The following is a 21,196-nucleotide window of genomic DNA, read 5'->3' on the forward strand; positions in this document are numbered from 1 at the left end:
TATCGTCCCCTTCTGCAGTGGTTACCACGCACTGCTGGGACGAACCGCGTTTGCTAGATTCAATGCAGTACCACATTACGCATACCTCAAGCTCAAGATGCCAGGACCGTGCGGGGTCATAACAGTCAACGGAAACATGGACCGCTCTCTCCGAACAGAAGAGCATACTGCAGCCCTCGGAAAGTACAATGCGGCCTCCTCCGACAAACCAATCCGGCGACAACAACTTCGAGCACCGTCAAGAGAGTCCGGAGCACCCCGCAATAGGATCATCAGGCACGCCAAGAGCGCGACTAGCAGCCCGGCCTCCACTCAAGCCCCATCAAAGCAGCATTCGTGCCACGCGTACACAATTACGCACTCAAAATACCATGGCCGTAGGCGGAGGCGCAGCAGTCACTCAGTCAAACAGTGCGGTATAACCGCCACATACCTTCATAAACGTCCCTTTTTTCAGGACATTGCTCTAGAAGCAGCCTCCTCAGAAGAGCCGGATTGTCGGACTTACATAGGAGAGAAAACCAAGGAGGAAACAGGCTTTGCGCACAAAAGGAAATACCCAGGTGGAATGTGTTCACGATCGTTATACCTGTTTTACATACCTACATGCAGCCTGCCCTTGGATAGGACATGTCAAATAGTCCTATTTACTTCCGCTTAAACGCACCCATTATAAACATACGCTTAAACGTATTATCATCAATGGGAGATCATACATAGCGTCAGCTTATTATTATCATTTGAGCATTTTTTTCTTACAAATGTTTATTTAATATTGCTTCCGTACACCTTGGTACGATCAATTTTGCCAGGGGCTTCTTATGGCACCTCATAGTACGGCAAAACAAGTCCGAACACTTTCAACAGTGCGGCACCCAGAACTTATAGCACTATATGCATCAGCTCTGAATCACGTCTTGGGTCAATAGTTGGGTTTGCCCGGTTCCCTTGTTTTGGTACCTTACGTTCCGTTATATCGGCTAAGGTAGCACAGGGAGAACTACTGCGTTGTGTCCCAGTTCTTCCGGACGAGCACCTCAGTAGACAAAGCCGAAAACTGACCGACATGAAGTGGTGAGAACTGGTCGCTGTTCGAGAGGTCTTAAAATCCTTAAAGATTTTTCCGCTTTAGGCGATGAATCGGTCTCGTCCGATTTAGGCGTATATAGCGCCCCAATTCGGCCCTCCGAATTCTAGGGGCTTCTCCAAAATTTAAAATTGTAGACTTCTATGGCTAAGTGAAAGTTATAAAGCCGCATAGTCCGATTGCCTTGTTCGCTGCACCGGATACCTCCTTAAGGGACCAAAAATTTGGATAAAGAGTATCCGGGTTTTTTCCAGGAACACCCCGGTACTAGTTACGTGGGGGAGGAAGCCAACGACTGGCCTACTTTCAGAATTCTACAAACAGCCGCACAGAAGGTAATATTTTAAATCAAATAGTGCTACATAGCACAAGTAACTTCGTCTTAATATTACAACAAAGACAGGGGTACATTTACTCAAGGATCGTGTCCTTGGTACATTCATCGGCCACGAGACGAGCGCCCTTCATAACGGCATCGTAATACTTCTCGGGATAACGATGTGCCTTGCCCTTCGGCGGCCCGTCCTTCACCAGCTTCTCCGCATCCAGCTTGCCCCAATGCACCTTCGCACGGGCAAAGGCCCGGCGGGCACTCTCAATGCAAACGGATCGCTTGATAACTTCAAGCCGTGGACAGGCATTCACCATCCGCTTGATCAGGCCAAAGTAGCTAGTGGGAAGGGGCTCACCAGGCCACAGCCGGACTATGAAATCTCTCATAGCCACTTCAGCCGTTGAACTCCCCTCCTTGGCACGGTAGAACTCCACGGCATCTGATACGCTGCGTGGTAGATCTGCGAATGCCCCTGGCGAGCTCCGAATTCGGGTAAGTAAAAGAAACGTCTCCTCCACATGTTTGCTTTGCATAAAGAATGTCTTACCCACCGCTATCTTCCTGGCCGCCTGGATTTCCTGCTGTGCCTTGTCGGCTTCGGCCTTGGCATCTTTCATACTCGCAAAGGCCTTCGCAAGTTCGGCCTCTTTCATCTTAAGATCATGCTCCACGGACTCGAACTTCTTGCCGAGCTCCTGGAGCTCTTACTGTACCTCGCTCACTCTAGCATCTTGCTTTTCGCACTCCTTGCATTCCAAGGCCGCCTTGTCTTCGGCCTCGACAGTGCTTTCTTCAGAGACGCCACTTCGTTGGTGGCCCCTGTTACACAGTCACGATGCTTCGTCGTTAGAATAACCAATTTTATCTATCCTTCCTTATATGAGAGCGGGGAATCACTCACCTTTGTTCTCTTCGAGCTGCCTCTTCATGAGGTCGAGCTCTCCCTGCACCTGCTCTAGGTCCCGCTTTGGTCCGGCGACCTCGGCCATGCGGACAGCAGCGGCAAGCAGCACCGCTTGCTTATTCAAATGAACACCTATTATTAGACTCCTGTGGATTATAATTGACCCTCTGTTTGGCTTTTCTTTCTGAACACCAAATAGAGTATCAGGGGCTACTACCTATCGGGTGGTAATTTTACACATTTTTATTACTTACCTCAAAGCCTGTCAGGAGGCTGGTGCAAGCTTCGGTTACTCCGCTCTTGGCGGACAAAACCTTCTAAATCACCGCACTCATAAGAGTACGGTGCTCTTCATCCATGGAAGCGCCACGAAGCGCTTCCAGCAGATAATCCGACGCCTCGGGCGTAACAGAAGTCCTCGGCATGGACGACTTGCCCTCCCTAACGAGGGGCTGACCGCCTGAATCCGGAACTGTTCCAGGATCCGGAACAGTGTTCGGCTGAGAGCCTGGCCTACGGCGGCTCTCATCGACACGATCCGCGGGGATTTTGAACCCCGCGTGTCCGACATCTGGCATTCCACCTTGGGGCATCTCCAGAGTCACCGCCCCCCGCTCTGGGAGCCTTTGGGACAACACCTCCATGTCATCCGCGGGCTGAGGAGTAGTGGCCGTCGGGAGCGAGTTCATCTCTGAATCACTCAGGGACCCATCCGAAGATGATACCTTGGGATGAACCCTGGCTGGACTACATATATGTTTGGCGTTATAAAAAGACTATGAAGTAAAGTGACGGTAGAGTGCGGATACTTATGATCGCGCTAGGGGCTTCCCCCTGGGCAGCCACCCCTCATTGCTATGGGCGGCCGTGGTGGAGTAGTCCGGAAGGGACACCTTTACCTTCTTGGACGTCCCAGCCTCCTCCTCCGGGGCGGCTTTCCTCTTTTTCTCCTCCCCAGTGCGGGGAGGTAGAGTTTCTTCTTGCTTCCCCCGCCTCCGCAGGAGGAATCTGCCTCGTTGTCGTCGGACGACGTGGGTATGACGGCCTTGCACTGGGGGACTTTCCCGGCCCCCTGATCTGCCTTTTCAGGCCCCCCATCCTCTCCGGATGGGGCGACGCCTTCTTCTTCTTCCTCCCCTTTGGGGGAGGAGTGTGCCCCGTCGTCTTCGGACGAGGCTTCCGGTACAACCTTACGTCGGAGACCCTTCCTGGTCCCCGGGGCCTTCTTTTCGGCCTTCTTCTCCGGTGCCTTGTAGGGCGCCAGGACTAGCATCTCCGTCAGAAGAGCATCAGCTGGGCCTTCTGGCAGCGGAGCCGGACAGTCAATCCGCTCCGCTGTCTCCACATAATCCTAATTAAAAATGCACAATTAGTTAAGACTCCCCCACGAATATACTGGGAAGAGCTGAATCCCGTAGTAGTCATAAAACTCAACGGACTAGGAGGCCGCGCGGCGTGAAGTCCACGGTTCTCGTATGTGGGAGGAGGTACTTCGGAGGCCTTGAACAACGCCTTCCATGCATCTTTATGCGTCATGCCGTAGAGCCTCCGAAGCGTCTGGTATTCGGCCGGGACGAACTCCCACAGGTTAAATGCCCGCCTTTGGCACGGAAGAATCCGGCGAACGAGCATGACCTGGATCATGTTGACAAGCTTGATGTTCTTGTCCTTCATGCTCTTGATGCAGTTTTGGAGCTCGGTCAGCTCTGTAGGTTTGCCCCAGGCCAGGCCCTTCTTTTCCCAGGAGGTGAGCCGCATGGGGGTTCCGGATCGGAACTCGGGGGCAGCTGCCCAATTGGCACTGCGCGGCTCGGTGATGTAGAACCACCCCAATTGCAACCTTTTCACGGTCTCCGCAAAGGAGCCGTCAAGCCAGGTGACGTTAGGCATCTTGCCTACCATGGCCCCTCCGCACTCCGCTTGCTGGCCGCTCACGATCTTCGGCTTCACGCAGAAGATTTGCAGCCACAGGCCGAAGTGAGGCCTGATGCGGAGGAAGGCCTCGCATACGACAATGAACGCCGAGATGTTGAGGACGAAGTTTGGGGCTAGATCATGGAAATCTAGACCATAGTAGAACATGAGCCCGCGGACGAAGGGATGAAGTGGAAACCCCAGTCCATGGAAGAAGTGGGCGAGAAACACGACCCTCTCGTGGGGTCCCGGGGTCGGAATGACCTGCCCGTCGTCTGGTGGCTAGTGCGCAATGTCTGCGGCCAAGTATCCGGCCGCCCGAAGATTCACGATATGCTTCTCCTTCACGATGGAAGCCACCCACTTGCCTCCTGCTCCGGACATATTTAGCTGTGCAGAGAAGACTTGGACTAGGGCGCTGGAGCTCGAGGAGGTAAGGATGAGCGAAGGAGGAGGAAGGCGTGGGTGAAAATGGGGAGCCCTTATCCCTTTATAAAGGCGGCGAAAGCGGTGTGCCTCCTCACTTGCCCATTGAGAATCGCTTACTTCCCAAGCACCATGATTGATGGCGTGGTGGGATTACACATACCCGTATTGATGAGAATCCCGTGATAAGGGGACACGATCTCTGCTTTGACAAGACATGTCAAGGAAACCGCCTCGCATTATGCATTGTGGGTGGCTGTGGGAAAATGGTTCGAATAATGACCCGACCGTAATTACATATCACATCGTCTAAAAAGTTGCCAGCTGAAATATCATTCTCTCTACGGTGGTATGTGAAGATCATCTTGCAGATCCGGACACGGCCTACGTGTTCGATAATTACTTTGGAGTATTCGGAGAAGGAACCCGCCTTGCAATGCCAAAGACAAGACTGCGCCGGACTCATCGTCATTGAAGCCTGGTTCAGGGGCTACAGAGCGAGTCCTAGATTAGGGGGTATCCGGACAGCCGGACTATATACATCATCCGGACTATTGGAGCGTGAAGATACAGGACTCAAGACTCCGTCCCGTGTCCGGATGGGACTCTCCTTTGCGTGGAAGGCAAGCTTGGCGATCCGGATATTGCATTTCCTTCCTTGTAACTGACTCCGTGTAAACGCTAGCCCTCTCCGGTGTCTATATAAACCGGAGAGGTTGGTCCTTAGAAGGCCGATCACAATTATAATCATAATTTTCATATGCTAGCTTCTAGGGTTTAGCCTCTACGATCTCGTGGTAGATCTACTCTTGTACTACTCATATCGTCAATATTAATCAAGCAGGAAGTAGGGTTTTACCTCCATCGAGAGGGCCCAAACCTGGGTAAACATTGTGTCCCTTGCTTCCTGTTACCATTAGCCTAAGACGCATAGATCGGGACCCCCTACCCGAGATCCGCCAGTTTTGACACCGACACATGCCAAATTTCCTCTGCACATCCTTGAGGTATTTCTCCTGAGATATGAAGATGTCGTTGTGTTGTTGAAGAATTTGAAGACCTAAGAAGAATTCCAATTCTCCCATCATAGACATTTGATATTCCTCACTCATCATATAGGCAAATTTGTCACTTTAACATTGGTTAGTATAGCCAAAGATGATATCATCAACATATATTTGGCACACGAATAATTCATCATCATAGGTTGTGGTGAAAAGAGTTGGGTCAAGTGAACCGGGTTTGAAGCCTTTCTTCATGAGGAATTCCTTCAATGTATCATACCACGCCCGAGGGGCCTGCTTGAGGCCAAAGAGGGCCTTATTGAGTCTGAAGACTTTGTCAGGATGCTTAGGATCTTCAAAACCTTGTGGTTGAGCAACAAATACTTCTTCCTAAAGCTTACCATTGAGGAATGCACTTATCACATCCATTTGATATAAGAAGATATTATGATGGTTAGCATAAGCAAGCAATATGTGAATAGCTTCAAGTCTAGCAACAGGTGCAAAAGTTTCATCGAAATCAATTCCTTCAACCTGTGTGTAGCCTTGAGCTACAAGATGAGCCTTATTCCTCACCACAAGGCTATTTTCATCTTTCTTGTTGCGCTAGATCCATTTGGTACCAATGATATTGTGCTTGCGTGGGTCTGGTCGCTTGACAAGTTCCCAGACATGGTTGAGCTCGAATTGATGTAATTCCTCTTGCATCGCTTGAATCCACTCAGGCTCCAGAAATGCCTGATCAACTTTGGTGGGTTATTGGGTTTCTTGTCGGTGAGGAGTTCATATGAGGTCTTTTTGAAGAATTTGTGAAGATATACCCACGCAGTATCAATAGCCCCAGGCCAGAAGTGATGAGGCGTCTTGTATTCATCAAGCATAGTGCGAGCCATCTCAACAAGAGTCATCTTCTTGCACTCCACAACGCCATTCTGTTGAGGAGTGTATGGGGCAGATAACTCGTGAGTAATACCAAGTTCATCAAGATAGTCATCAAGACCAGTATTCTTGAATTCGGTCCCATTGTCACTCTGCTTGATCTTCACACCGAAATTTGTTGAGGCCCTTGAGGAAAATCATTTAAAGACTTCATGTGCTTCAGTTTTGCAAGTGATGATATGCACCCAGGTGTAACAAGAATAGTCATCAATAATAACAAAGCCATATAGAGATGTTACATTTGTTAGTGTGGCATAATGAGTAGGGCCAAAGAGATCCATGTGAAGCAATTCAAAAGGACGAGTGGTCGTCATGATAGTCTGCAAGGGATGCTTGGATTTGGTCATCTTTCCAGCCTCACAAGCCCAACACAGATGGTCTTTGAGGAATTTGACACCCTCGATGCCAATGACATGCTTCTTCTTCGGGAGTGTGTAAGTTCCTCATGCCAGCATGACCTAGTCGTCGATGCCATAACCGGCCTTCTGAAGCTTTTGCAAGTAGACATGTGGCAGGCTATGGTCCTCAGGAGAAATCAACAATATACAAGTCTCCTCTCCTAAAGCCTTCAAAGACTTTGGAATTGTCAGATTCCATGAGCATAATGCAACGATATTTGCCAAAGACAACAACCATATCAAGATCACAAAGCATTGAGACAGACATGAGATTGAATCCTAAGGACTCGACAAGCATAACTTTGTCCATGTGTCGATCCTTAGAGATCGCAACCCTACCTAGACCTAATACCTTGCTTTTGCCTTTGTCAGCGTAGGTGATATGCTTCAGATGCGATGGAGATAAAGTAGTGTCCATCAATAAGTTCTTGTCACTGGTCATGTGATTTGTACATCCACTGTCGAGGACCCACTCAGTAGCTTTGGGTTGATCGTCGTGCAGATGAATTAGTGCATCTTACGAACTCATATACTTCATCAGTGAAGAATATGACATCAAATTCATTAGATTGAATTAAATCAAGCAGTACAACAGATATAGCACAATAAGGACGTGAGAAATAAATATTCATTTCTTCATGATTATCTTGCATCCTTTCAAGCATATTCAGGTCTCCAGCAAATTCTTTAGACGTTCAAGTTCGTCTAGAGACCTGACCCAGCATAAGAGATTAGTTCTTTTTCTTCACCACCCACATCTGAAGGGGTGGCAAAGAGTTCATCATTCTGCGAGCTCCATAAGAGAATGGTGGCATTAATGCCAGTGCACTTCGTTTCACAAAAGAGGGGTTAGAGTATACATATGAATAAGCATATAAATTCTACGAGGACTTATGAACATAATGATTTGAAGAATAATGCACATATTCATAGCTCTTAGATTTTCCCTGCGAAACAGAAGCATTAGCACGATAATAATCATATGAGGATTTGCATCCACGTGAGGAATTTGGTCCATATGAGGACTTGGATCCAGATGAAGAATTTGATCCACGTGAGGAATTTGGTCCATATGAGGACTTGGATCCATATGAAGACTTTGGTCCATATGAAGAATTTGATCTGGAGTTCCTATTCTTCACAAGTGGTGTCATGATGACATTAACCTGAAGACTTTCAAGGCACCTTGGGAACCCAGGTTTTCTTCATAGGGGGACCGTTCCTGCACTTAGTACCAACGTATCTAGCAAATACTTCACCCTTTTGATTTTTGAATAGTTTATAGTTGGAGTCAAATGACTCGTTAGATGAATATGAAGATTCACATGTAAAGCCAGATAAAGTGGATGGATCTATGGGAGGTCCTTTTGCAGCAACCCATGAGGTTTTGGGATACTTCTCAGGTTTCTAGTAGGTCCCATCAAGATTGAGTTTCCTCTCAAAGGCAACACCCTCTTTCCTAGGGTTTCTGTTAAGGATGTGCTTTTTAAGCACATCACAAAGAGCCTGATGCCCTTTGAGACTTTTGTACATGCCTGTCACATACAATTCCTTCAACCCTGCATTATCGTCAGTGATACTTGTGTATCCTCAAATGAGGAATTTGTGACCACAGAGACAGTTGAGGAATTTGCAGCAATAGAAGCATTTGAACTTGCGGGTGAAGAATTAGCAGATTCACGTTCAATGCATTTCAAATATGGTGGAATGAATTCATCCTGAGCGGAATTGATCTGTTGAACAAGCAATGCATCATTTTCCTTCTGAATATCTTCATAACTCACCCTTAGCTTCTCAATATCTTGCTTTCTTTGAAGAAATTCATAAGAAAGCTTCTCATGATCGGCTAAGAGAGAGTTATGATGACTGAGGGAGTCCTGGACTAAGGGGTCCTTGGGCCGGGCTATGTGATATGGGCCGGACTGATGGGCCATGAAGATACAAGATAGAAGAACCTTCCCCGTGTCCGGATGTGACTCTCCTTTGCGTGGATGGCAAGCTTGGCATTCGGATCATGTACTTTCCTTCTTCTGTAACCAACTTTGTACAACCTTAGATCCCTCCGGTGTCTATATAAACCGGAGGGTTTAGTCCGTAGGCCAAGATCACAATCATACAGGCTAGACATCTAGGGTTTAGCCATTACGATCTCGAGGTAGATCAACTCTTGTAACCCCTATACTCATCATACTCAATCAAGCGGGAAGTAGGGTATTACCTCCATTAAGAGGGCCCGAACCTGGGTAAACATCGTGTCCCCTTGTTATCTTCAATCCTTAGACACATAGTTCGGGACCCCCTACCCGAGATCTGCCGGTTTTGACACCGACATTGGTGCTTTCATTGAGAATTCCACTGTGTCGCCACTAGAAGGCTCGATGGCTCCATCAACCATCCACAACAATTCCGCCCTGAGGGAGATTTTTCCCATGGCCAAATCTTCATATTCGGCGGCTTCGCACTGCATGCCAATTCGATTGGCCATCTAGAGAAGATCACAGCTACGCCTCTGGTCATCAGATCAGTTTTAGAAACCTAAATTACGTTGCTGACATCCGAGGAGACTTGATCTTCCAAGGGTTCACGACCTCAACTACAGCTCCGACCTTGAATCCGGAACTCCTCGCCGAGTCCGAAGACGGGAGTTTAGAGCCCGCCGGACTCTCCACAGCCATAAAGCTCAACACCGGAGATACGGGCAAAATTGTTTCAACGGTCGGTCCGGAGCCACTCTAGGCCAACTCCATCCTCATCAAGCCGGACTCACCTACACACCTCAACTCCGAACTCTTGAAGTCCATGCTATACAAGCTCGGCCAGGGAACCCTTGTCCCGCTGTCAGTGTCAAAACCTGCGGATCTCGGGTAGGGGGTCCCAAACTGTGCGTCTAAGGCTATGAAAGTGCGTTATATCGACTAGAGGAGGGTGAATAGGCGATTTTTATGAATTCTTCACTGAGGAATTTGCTGGTGAGGAAATTCCTAAATGAAGAACTACTAGCAGCGGAATAATTACTCAGAAGTAAACATAACAGAATACAAGCATAGTCATCATGGCGAGATGAAGACAAACACAGAGTACAGAAAGCGTAAACACAGGATAACGCAAGAAAGAAGACGGACAGACTGAAAAAATTGATCTGAGGAAATTGAGAAAGTCTTCAGTCAAAGTCTTCAAACAGATATGAACAGGCACACAACAACAGACATGAGGAAATGAAAGAGTTGAGGAAATAGAGCCAGTGGGCTTGGTGAAGACAAATATTTGGTAGACTAGTTCCAACTGATGTCTTAGTTGTACATCTGGTTGGAGTGGCTGAGTATTTAAACTCGAGGACACCCAGTCCTGGACACACAGTCATCACCGTATTCTCCTTGAGCTAAGGTCACACGGACCTCGCCCAATCACTCGTGGTAAGTATTCAGGTGACTTCCGAACCTTCACAAACTCGGTCACTCGGCGATCCACAATTCCTCTTGGATGCTCTAGACCTTGACGCCTAACCGTCTGGAAGAAGCACAGTCTTCAAAGGTAACAAGCGTCGGATCCACGCAGGATCAATCTCTTCAGTGATTCTCAATCACTTTGGGTTGTAGGTGTGTTGGGTTTGGGTTTTCCACACTTGATGATTTTCGCTCAAAGTCCTCGGAGGATGGGATGCTCTCAAATGACAAGTGTCAGTTTCTCTCGGAGAAGCCAACCAGCTAGTGGTTGAAGGGGGCGGCTATTTATAGCCTAGGGAGAAGCCCGACATGATAGGACATAAATGCCCTTCAATGATATGACCGTTAGGTGGGTAGATATTTTGGAACCGCTGGCGCATAGCACAACAACGGTTGGAATTTTGACTATCAAAATCCTCAGGGCTATCATGTTCCTCACTGTGTAGGCAATTCACACTGGTGAATTCGTAACTCCTCAGTCAGAACAAATTCCTCAGAGACCAAAAGAACTTCGTCTCTGTCACTGAAGAATATGACTGAACTGTATGAGATTTCCAATGGCTTCACTCGAAGGGATTGGTAGGTGTAGGATTTTGAGTTGAGCATCACATGGAAATTTTCCTTAGTATTTCCTCGACCCCCTTTAACAGTACGGTGTTTCCTATGACTCAAGAAAGAGAAAATGAAACTAGGAAAACAAAAGTCTTCACGCTTCATGTTCCTCGAATCAATACCAAGTCTTCAAGGTCACACCAATTTCTTCACTTTCAAAGTCTTCAGAAAGTCTTCAGATATCCAAAGTCTTCAGACGAAGAACTTCATTTTTAGGGGTCGACTTTCTCTGTAAATATCAAACTCCTCATAGACTTATAGACCTGTGCACACTCACAAACGCATCAATCCCTTAACCTATAAGTCTTCAATACACCAAAATCACTAAGGGGCACTAGATGCACTTGCAATCTCCCCCTTTTTGGTGATTGATGACAATATGGGTTAAGTTTTCAACGGGGATAAATATATGAAGTGTAAATACTGATGTTGAGGAATTTGATTGCAAGATATAGAAGAACTCCCCCTGAAGATGTGCATAGTGAGGAATTTGCTTTTGAAGCAATGCACACTTGAAGAGTATAATCATGGAGATCTCCCCCTATATCTTGCAACTCATACACGCATTTGATATAAAATATGAAGAATTTGAAATGCATGATGAAATATGGTGACTAATGTAATTCAGCATACATGCATTAACATTAATGAGGAATAAGCATGTAGAAGAACATAGCAAAAGTATCAGGTCACCATAGAGTTTAAGATTACAACTCGATCCAGCAAAGTCATTAGAAGAACGAGAGTTGTAACTTAGCAAAAAACGCCCATATAAGATAGACCCGCTTGAAGACTAACTCAAATTTCTCCCCCTCTGTCATCGAATGACCAAAAGGGTTAAAACTGAGGACTAACGCCCCTAAAGAATATCATGAAGATGGAGGAGCACCAGCGTTGTCAGGGTCTTGAGTCGATGTAGGGCCTGCTGCAGTGTCGTCCAAGTCTTCATACTCGTCCGTGGCACGTGATGAAGAATATGAGCTGGCCACCACGGAAGGAACCTTGACCCTCTTGAATTTCTTCGGTGGAGGAGCAGACCAGTCAAAGTCTTCCTTGAATCCCATTTGCTTCAGATCTTCTTCACCATATAGATGTGACAGAATAGCCCAGGTGCGATCAAACACTTCATGGAGGTAGTAGTCGTTTTTCTTCACTGCATTATGTGTGGAAGTCATGTTGTGAAGAATAGAACCAAACTGACGCTTAACCCACTTGTGGTTGCGATCCACCTTCTGGTGAAGACTTATCAGCAGTTCATGATCAGTCAGCACACGAGGAGCAGTAGCTTGAGGACTTGTCTTGGTAGCATTGGCAGTAGTATCATGAGTGGCCAAGTCATCATTGGTGGAGTAAGATGCAGCTTTGCAGAACTGACCATCCAATGGACGAATGCCTTCATCGATCACGGCTGGTGACTTGCCCTTCTCATTAGATGAGGAAATTGTCCGCTTGAGGACTTCAATAGGGGGCAAGTAGCTGAGGTGATTCTGAAAATCAGCCTTGTAGTTGAGTGAAGACCTTGTTCTGAGGAATCTCATGATCCACGGCGCGTAAGGCTTCAGCTCAAATGGAGAAAGTGCAACATTCGCCAGAGTCCTCATGAAGAAATCATGATAATTGATGGGGATGCCATGCATGATGTTGAAAAGCATATTCTTCATCATTCCGATAATTTCTTCATCGGATGAGTCATGGCCTTTGATGGGACTCATGGTGTTCGTCAGAATGCGGTAGATTGTCCTTGGCACATAGAGCAATTCCTTCACGAGGAATTTGGTCCTAGGAGCTTGTCCTGGCTTCAGCGGCTTCATGAGCACTTGAATATAGTGATCACTGAGTTCAGGCTCATCATACAGACAACGAGCACCATCAAGTGGAGGACTGATTGGTAGGGCACGAAGCAATTCAGTGGCTGGTGCCTTGTAATGAGTGTTTTTTCAGTCATCCAGTCCAACACCCATGAGTTGACGTTAGCAGCATCTCCTGTGATATGCAAGGTTGCGTAGAACTGAAGAATAAGTTCTTCATTCCAATCAACAATGCCAGAGCAGAAATTGAGCAAGCCAGCATCATGAATCGTGCTGAGGACTTGAGAGAAGCACGTCATGGATTCCATGTCCACATGAGGAATATGCTCATGATCGAAGACTTTGTCCTTGTTGAAGAGCAATAAGGAATAGAAGTTGGCCTGGCTGGCAGTCCAGAAACGCTTCCTTCTAAGACGAGCATCGTCATAGGGATTGAAGTCAGTGAAGAACACGTGCTCGCCGAAGAAATCATCAGCCTTGAATTTTTGCTTCTTAGAGAAAGGATCCTTTGCCTTGGGCTGAGGAGTGTCAGTCAATTGCAGCACCACTTCAGGAATCGCAATCTTAGGTTCCTCAGGCTGAGGAATTTCAGGCTCTTCTTCAGCTTCAGCCTGGGTCGTCAATTCTTCATTGACAATTTCTTCAGCACTAGTGGCTGGAATTTCTTCATGAACACTTGGGGTTGCATGAGGTTCTTCAGATCCCATTTGCACTTCAGTGGCAGCAGGAGACTGAGGAATAGCTTGAAGGGGAGTGAACATTGGAGAGTTTGGATGTTGACTGTCCCAAAATTCATCATTGAGCACAGGAGTGGTACAGCCAATGTCCACATCCTCCTCTTCAATTTCTTCAACACCTGCCTCTTCAGCAGTAAACTGAGGCAAAGGTGAGGAAATGATTGGGGTTGAAGGGATCTTATCCACTTCAATTTCTTCGTCCAACTGCTCTAAAGAAGCAGCAGAAGGAGTTTCTTCATCAGATTCATCAGGAATCACATAATCTTCACCAAAAGGAACAAGTTCCTTTGATGGCATTGATGAAACTGGAATGGCATCAATTGGATTATCAATCGAACTAATCAGAGTCTTCATCTTCTTCAGAGCTGAAGAATTTGAAGAAGTTGATGCCTTCCTTTTCTTCACAGCTGCATGTTCCGCAGCCTTGGTCTTCTTCACATCTGATGCAGATGGAAGGATTGGAGTTGGTGTAGGTGAAGGAGGTGCAGAGGACATTGGTTCATTTTCCTTAGGTGCAACTGATGCAGTTGCCCTGACTTGTTCACTTTCTTCAGGCGCACCACTAGTGGATGCCCTGGCAATATCTTCAACGGATGGAATGGAGTCATCAGCCCTGGCACTCTCATTTTCTTCAGCAGCCTGATTGTCATCAGCGGTGCTGGCATTTTCTTCAGTAGGCTCAGCAGATGCCTCAGCCTGAGTAACTTCAACGTGCACAGGTGGAGCAGCACTTGAAGTGAATTTCTTCGTTACATTGACGAAACGCACCTTGGCGCCCTTCCAGTCAGCAAAATAGAGATCAAATTCATCACTCAATTGCTTGATTTCAGCTTGCAGAGCAATGAGCTGATCAGGGGTGAGAGTGAGGACATTTTCCTTGAGGTAGCATTGTTTCTTGTACTGCGCTTTCTTCAAACTTCTGCCTTGTTCAAATTTCCATTTCTATTCTTCAATGAAGGCAGTGAGAACATGGCTTTGACCAGGAGTGAGGTTCATCTCCGGCAAAGGCGTGTTAGGGTCCTTGTGCCATAAGTCAATGTAATCGAGGATCAGCTTGGGATCCAACATCAGTGGCACATTGCTGCCTTTGGCTCTAGTGGCCCTGGCTTTCCTGTTTCTGATGATTTCGGCAAGTTCTTCATCATCAGCCTCATCATCATCAGAAGGTACATGGAAGGAAACCTGCTTCTTGTGAGGACTTGGGCGACTACCTCATCCAGCAGTGGCCTTTTTCTTCAGCAGAGAGGGACCAGCTGAGGAATTTCGAGCAGCTGAGGAGCTTGCAGATGCTCCTGAGGCAATAGAGAAGCCTTGAGTCCTTTGGCACGTGGCGAGATGCACAGTTGCCGAGGATTTTGTCGGAGCAGCTGAAGACTGTGACGGAGGAGCTGAGGACTTTGACGGAGCAGTCTGAGGAATTTGCCGTGAGGGCCCTGAGGAATCTGGCCTTGATGGCATAGCAGAGGAGCTTGGCCGTGAGGGCATTGAAGGTGAAGCACTGGACTTGTGTGCAGGCTTCTTGTGCATAGCCTTCTTGGGCCTAATGGCAGAGGCCTCAGCAGAGGCAGCAGCAGCAGCAGAGTCAGCGTTGAAGTTCCTCACTGCTTCCTTTGCTTGCTTAGCCAGTTTGGCTTGGCGCTTTGCGCATTCGTCAGGATAATCCTCACCGCGCTTGAGGCTAGTGGGATCCGCCAACTGGCCTGGTGCCAATGGAGGTCTTGGGCATGGAGGGTTGAGTGCGAATTTCTTCATGTACTTGGGAGTTACATACCTGTACTCCCTCCATTCCCGTGTCCATCTCCTTTCAATCCTCTATATGCGCACCTTGCGCTGATTTTTGTTCTCCTTACCAAACTTGGCCTCATCAGGTGTGCAATAGCCTGCGTAAATGTCCTCACGGATCTCAAAAGCAGTCATGACCTCAGGCTTCTTTCCTCCCTTCTGTGGCTTCTTACCATCTGCCATTTTCTTCAGTTGAGGAATTTGAACAATCGAATTCTCTGAAGAAGTATGCAACTTTTCTTCGAGGAACGCTGCAAATGAGTTAAGTTGATGAGAACCTAGTGATTCAGCAGCGGACATTTGTACCTGTGAACAGAGTATAGTTGCGAGGAATTTGGAGAGGTCATATGCGTTCTCAGAGGGTTTTTCAAAAATAACAAGTTTGAGGAATTTGACCAGATGAGTCTTGAGGAATTTCACTAAGCGTTCTTTGTCTTAGGTTCCAGAGTTGTATAGATTGAAAATCCACACAATTGAGGAATCTTGAAGAAAATCATAGCTTAGAGAAACAAATCAAGAACAGATGACGTGTGAGGTGTTCATGTGTGTGAAGAATTGAAGCATAAACACCTTTGAATATTTTCAGAAAAACTTGAGAATCAAAGCGAGCAGTTAAAAGTATCTTTTAATTACCCGAAGTGAAGAACACGATGAACTGGGAAGAACAGATGTGAAGTTCGTCAGTTCAGATCTTCCACGCCCTAACTTGGTGGAGGAAGACGGCTACGGCGTCGGCGGAGTGAAGATTTCCGCGGCCGGCATGAGTACGACGACGACGAGGTTGAGGCAGTGAAGCTCTTCCTCACCAGCGACGATGGAGTAGCAGCGGCGCTAGGGTTTGAGAAGCTCGAGCTGGAGAGAGAGGTCGAGCGGAGTAAAGGAAGTGAGGAAGGGGTGAGGGGGTATTTATAGTCGCGGTGAAAAACTGTTCGCCCGAAGATTTAGGATGAACGTGCACCTGACCCTTCTCATTCGCATGACATGTGTCACCCACGTACCGTGAGGTGGTGATCGTGTAGGATCGTGGGTGAATAGATAAGTATATTGTGGGATGTGGAACGGTTTGAGCGGCAAAGCCGAAAATTTAGATAAGATAAGTTAAAAGTTCCGTTCGCAATTTCTTTAGCTGTCAAGGACATAGTGAAGAATTTGAACGAGTTTCAAATAGAACACACATGAGGAATTTGTGAATAGACTGGGTTGAGTTTAGCATAGACGGGGAAGGGTCCGATCACATTCACTTAGCAGAAGAAATCAACTTCAAGAAATAACAATAAGTGAATGCTATAGAGGACTTAAAACTCATATATATATATATATTCGAATGAAGAACAACACCAGAAAGAGTGAAGACAATGCAAAGTTGAAGAATTTGAAAAATTGAGGAATTTCAAAAATGAAGAAAAGCTCAAAGTGAAGATTCTCAACTTTGGTTGGTGGCGTAACCCACCGTATAAGAAAGCTGATTTCAGACACCGTGTACAATTGTCGTAGGGCTCTGAGAATCAATTTCTTCATTAATTTCTTCACACTTAGTCTTCATTGATTGAAGAAAAACGTTACTTCGTGTGTTGCGCATCTAAGTCATCAAGCCAACATAAGTGTTAGGATGTGTGTCCATTTCAGAGAACATTCAAAGATTCTAGGATATTTAGCTCACACCGCAACTTGCTAAATCTCTTCTCATCCAAGGGCTTTGTGAAGATATCGGCCAATTGATCTTCAGTGCTGACATGGTCGATGGAGATGTTGCCCTTCAACACATGATCACGAAGAAAATGATGACGAATTTGGATGTGCTTGGTCTTCGAGTGCTGAACAGGGTTATGAGCAATCTTGATGGCATTCTCATTGTCACAGTAGAGAGGCACATTCTTCACGTTGACGCCATAGTCCTTGAGTGTTTGCTTCATCCATAGTAGTTGAGCACAGCACGATCCAGCAATAATGTACTAAGCTTCTGCAGTGGAGAGAGATACGCAGTTCTGTTTCTTCGAGGACCAACAGACCAAAGATCGTCCGAGGAAATGACATGTACCAGATGTTGACTTGCCGTCCACGTGATCAGAGTCTGAATATCCAATGAGATCAAAAGTGGAGCCCTTGGGATACCATAATCCAAGTGTTGGTGCGTGAGCTAAGTATCGAAGAATATGCTTCACAGCCTTATGGTGTGATTCCTTCGGTGTAGCTTGAAATCGGGCACACATGCAAACCCTAAGCATAATATCCGGCCTAGATGCACATAGGTACAATAAAGAGCCAATCATGGAGCGGTATACCTTTTGATCGAAGTCTTTACCATTTTCATCAGTGCATAGATGGCCATTTGTGGGCATTGGAATTTTGACCCCTTTGCAATGTTGCATGCCGAATTTCCTCAATACGTCCTTGAGGTATTTCTCCTGAGATATGAATATTCCATTGCGCTGTTGACGAGTTTGAAGACCTAAGAAGAATTTCAACTCTCACATCATAGACATTTGATATTCTTCACTCATCATATAGGCAAATTCATCACTATATCGTTGGTCAGTACAGCCGAAACTGATATCATCAACATATATTTGGCACACAAACAATTCACCATCATAAGACTTAGTGAAAAGAGTTGGGTCGAGTGAACCGGTTTTGAAGCCATTATTCACAAAGAATTCCTTCAAGGTATCATACCACGCCCGAGGGGCTTGCTTGAGGCCATACAGGGCCTTGCTGAGCTTGAACACTGAAAGGATCGATATGGTTGACTAGAGGGGGGTGAATAGGCAACTAACAATTTTTAAGATTTTCTTTACCAAATGAAACTTTGCAACAAAATAGGTTGTCTAGATGTGCAACTAAGTGAGCAACCTATATGATCAATAACAACTAGCACATGAGCAAGCAAGGGATACAACACAAGTAGGCTTGAAAAAGTAAAGGCACGAAATAACCAAGAGTGGAGCCGGTGGAGACGAGGATGTGTTACCGAAGTTCCTTCCTATTAAAGGGAAGTACATCTCCGTTAGAGCGGTGTGGAGGCACAATTCTCCCCAAGAAGCCACTAGGGCCACCGTATTCTCCTCACGCCCTCACACAATGCAAGATGCCATGATTCCACTATTGGTGACCTTGAAGGCGGCGACCAAACCTTTACAAACAAGGTTGGGGCAATCTCCACAACAATTGGAGGCTCCCAACAACACCACGAAGCTTCACCACAATGGAGTATGGATTCGAGGTGACCTCAACCGTCTAGGGTGTTCAAACACCCAAGAGTAACAAGATCCGCTAGGGATAAGTGGGGGGAATCGAATATCTCTTGGTGGAAGTGTAGATCGGGCCCTTGTCACCCAATCCCGAGCAAATCAACAAGTTTGATTGGCTAGGGAGAGAGATCGGGCGAAAATGGAGCTTAGAGCAACAATGGAGCTTAGAGGTGGAAGAGGTAGTCAACTAGAGGTAGGAGACGCCCCTTATATAGTCATGGGAAAGATCCAACCGTTATCCACATGTTCAGCCTGCGACAAGCGGTACTACCGCTCCAGGGGCGCGGTACTAGCGCAACGCCGTGCGGTACTACCGTGGCGGACCACGGTACTTCCGGGGCAGCAGCAGAGGCCAGGACTTGCCTGACTTGGGTGCAGTACTACCGCTTGCGCGGTACTACCGCTCCCCCTTGCGGTACTACCGCAAGGCAGGAAAGTCATTGCCTACGAAGAGCGCGGATGAAATAAATTACATCCGTGCCTACTTCCGGTGAAAATGAGGCAGTGCAAAATCCGACGCGGTACTACCGCGCACGAGGCGCGGTACTACCGTTGAGGCGTGGATGTAAAAAATTACATCCGATCCTACTACCGTGACGCCGCGGTACTAGGTAGGAGGGTCACGGTACTACGACTCCTGGAGAGCGGTACTACTGTGGGCTCCCGCGGTACTACCGCGCTGGACGAGCGGTACTACCATGGGGGCGCGGATGTAAAAAATTACATCCGGCCCCACTACCGTACCGGAGCGGCACAAGGCCTGGGAGCCACGGTACTAAGGCTCCAGAGGAGCGGTACTACCATGACCCACAGCGGTGCTACCGCTGGTGCTTGTGGTACTACCGCAAGTACAACAGTAGCCGTCAGATTTAGGCACAACTAGGATAACGAAGAGATGCTCCAAAGTGCAAGGAAAGGTAGGACAAGTGTATGTGTTGATTCCACCCAAACCTTTCAGACGCGGACCCCCTCTTAATAGTATGGCTCTCCTATGACTCAAATCCACCAAAGAGAAACGTAGAACAACGCTGACTTAAATAGTCTCCGAGGGGCACCGAATCGTCTCGTGCCTAGTTATGAAGTATCTGAGAAACTCAAGGCACATGATTAGTCCGCAAAAGCATTGTCATCAATCACCAAAACACTTAAGGGATACGAATGCCCTTACAATCTCCCCCTTTTGGTGGATTGATGACAATACGGGATTTGCACATAGATGAGATAACACTGAGCACAGACAAACCCCTCCTCTCTAAAATATAGACAGGCTCCCCCTAGATGTGTGCAATCTAGATGAATGCTTTGGACTGCATAGCACACAAGCTAGGATCAACACTCCCCCTATATTTTAGAGACCAAGGCATGATAATTAACATCGAGCATATCATAAAGGTAGCACAATATATCACAAACTTGCTAGGATAGATAGAGTGCATAAGTCTTACACCATAAGAAGTAAAGCAACTGAGGTTCAAACGAGAAAGCAGCAAAGAGTTCAAACGAGAAAGCAGCAAACACACCGACACACGAAAGACGACACACACGACTCGCAAATCCCTACACTCTCTCCCCCTTTGGCATCGAGACACCAAAAAGGCAGAGAGGACACCTACACACAAGAGATGGCTCAAGCAGGGAACTCATCCCAAGCCTCCTCGTCAGACTCCTCAGCGACAGGGATGGTCTCCTCGACGTCCTCCTGAGAATCAGTCCATTGGTAGCCTTGCTTCTCCATCCACTCGGCCTCTGGGGTGATGCGATCCTCAGAACCACCAGACACTTCCTCGCCATACAGCTGCAAGATCTTCTTGTCCTGGCGGCGACTCTCCTTAGATGCCACGTGTGTCCTGTACTGCCCCTTGGCTTGCATGCAGAAAAGAGTCTTCATCTTGTCCTTCAGCTTCTTGGCCCATGAAGGCATAGAGGAACTCTGGGACGACCTAGCAGCACGGTCCTCAGCAACATCCTCGGCGCCAGCATCCTCCTCATCAACAGCAGCGCTAGCAGCAGACGCCTCAGCACGAGTAGTAGTGTTGGCCCATTGGGGCTTGACACGCAGGCAGATGGGATCATGGCGAATCCAGTGTGGGGCAAGGAACTCCTCACCAGGGAACATCTTCTCCCATGTCTTCGAGATCAGCAGAAACAGATAGGGCCCATAGATAGGCACCTTGCGGTTGAACACCACAAACCGAAGCTCACACCACATGATGTGTGAGACATCAAGTGGCTTTGTCTGAGACAAACGAGCCTCCTCGCAAATGAGCATCATATCCACCATATAGGCATGAACCTTGTCCTTGTCACCAATGCGAGGGAACAAGGAGTTGCGGAAGATGCGATACATGATATCCAGAAAAGAGTTGAGCACCAACCCTGTCTTGCCATTGGGGAGCGCCTTCTCAACAAAGTATGGTGCAAGCTTGTCCTTGTTGGCAGACTCAGCATTGGCATGGGGGCGAACACCCACAGGAGTGTTGAGCCCATCATCAGGAACATGGAGCAAATCCGTGAACTCCTTCCAGGTAGCAGTCAGCTGACGGCCATTGGTCATCCAGGT

This window comes from Triticum dicoccoides, chromosome 6B, assembly GCF_002162155.2.
Source record: "Triticum dicoccoides isolate Atlit2015 ecotype Zavitan chromosome 6B, WEW_v2.0, whole genome shotgun sequence".
Taxonomy (NCBI): domain Eukaryota; kingdom Viridiplantae; phylum Streptophyta; class Magnoliopsida; order Poales; family Poaceae; genus Triticum; species Triticum dicoccoides.